The sequence below is a fragment of the Echinops telfairi genome, unplaced genomic scaffold (assembly GCF_000313985.2).
Source record: "Echinops telfairi isolate 266 unplaced genomic scaffold, ASM31398v2 ScPeMD7_7462;HRSCAF=8500, whole genome shotgun sequence".
NCBI lineage: Eukaryota > Metazoa > Chordata > Mammalia > Afrosoricida > Tenrecidae > Echinops > Echinops telfairi.
Window position 1 is genome coordinate 2,640,696 of NW_022111362.1, and position 1,692 is coordinate 2,642,387.

Genomic DNA, 1,692 nt, shown 5'->3' on the forward strand with positions numbered 1-1,692 from the left:
CTTGTACCTCCAGCTTTTCCATTAGAAGTCAAACAACTAACCACATAGGCTCTCCCTCCCAGGGCAGAGGTGAGGAACTGGCACCCATGCCTGTCTCAGGGTGCCTTCCTCTCCCCTGCTTTCTCCAGCCCTGCATTCTCCTGAGTAGGTGACCCTGAGCAATTCTCCCACCTCTTTGAGCTCCAGCTTTTGCCAGGAAGTTGTTTGGTGCACACAAAGGCGTGCAGCGCAGGGCTTGGCATTCGTTCGGTGATGCTCCTGGTGATGCTCTTTCTCCCCGTATGTGCTCAGGCAGAGCTAACACAGTCGGAGAAGCCAGGGTCCCGGGCCCTCATCAGCCAAGTAGGCACTGCTGATTCCAGGCTGGAGTTCCGATCGACTCTGACTGCTTAGTGTGTGCACATGCAGGCCTGTGTACTCTGTATTGTTTTCCATGGATGGAAAACAAACCCAAAGCAAACAAAGCCTGCATTTCAACATTCCCTGGAGCCATGGGAATCTGGACAGGAGGATTTCTGGTTAGACTTAATGTCCGTGCCCAGAGGCAGTTGATTGCTGAAGGCCAGGATAGAGGAGGGACTACCAGAGAAAGGAGCTTCCAGGAGGCCAGCAAGGACAGCGCTTTAAAGGTTTGTGCTGATACTCCGTATCTCTTGAGTTTCTGTCTGGGCCACAGCTGAGGCTCCCAGAGGGAAGAACTTGCCCCAAGTGCTCAGCTTCCAGTACAGTGTTCTAGAGGCAGAGCTGGGGCAAAGCCCAGTCCCCCGCAGTCTTCCATCGGGTTGAGAAAGTATGGCAAGCTGTAAGGGCCCTAGGATGGGCAGGGCCAGAGAGTCAGAATGCCAGGACAAGGGGCAGGTATCACCAGCCTAGGAGACTTTAATGTACAGAGTCCCCCGGTGCCAGTCTGAGACCCAGCAGAGGGAGGTCAGGCCTGGGACGAAGGAAGGTGTCGGTGTTCAGTGTCCCCTCTCACCCATCTCAGCACCAGAAGCAGCATGTCACCCGCACCAGCCCTTCTCAGGACATGTGACTTGGGGCTGTTCTGTAGCCTGCAGCGGCTGCAGCAGCCTCTCAGGGCCCGAGGCCCGCTCAGCAGGCAGACACTGCTGACTGGCTGGCCCCTGCCTGGGTTCACTGTCACTCTGAGAGGCCAGGGGCAATGTGCCAACAAGCAGGTGAAGAGCTGAGGTTCACCCAAGACTGACAAGTAGGGTTCTCCTCAGCACTTTCTGATCCTGACAGAGACCAGCCAGCTGACTTTCCCTGGCCCTGTTCAGGCAATCTTCAAATCACCACCAGCGTTTCCTGGGACCCAGCCAGTGCCCTGACCAGGGGCTGGGCTCTGCCATAAGCCTGCCTCTGCCTATGCTCAGTCACTTGACCTTGGTTTCCAAGGTCAGACCTCCAAGTACTGTCTCCTGTGAGCTCCCGACACTGACATGAGCCCAGGTCCCTCCCGTGGTGTTTGAGGTAGAGACAGAAGAGAACTGGAGCTGAGAGAAAGCAGGGCATTTGGACTGGGCTTCATGTGTCCAGGTCAATGTCAACATTCTGGCTGTTCCCCCAGAGCTCTGGCCAGAGCCAGGAACAGCCTGTGCTTCTGAGTAAATTCCCCTCTTCACACCACCCTTCCCCCATTTATCCTGAGCCAGAATCCAGTAGAGATGTTAGAGACTTGGTAGTTACTAC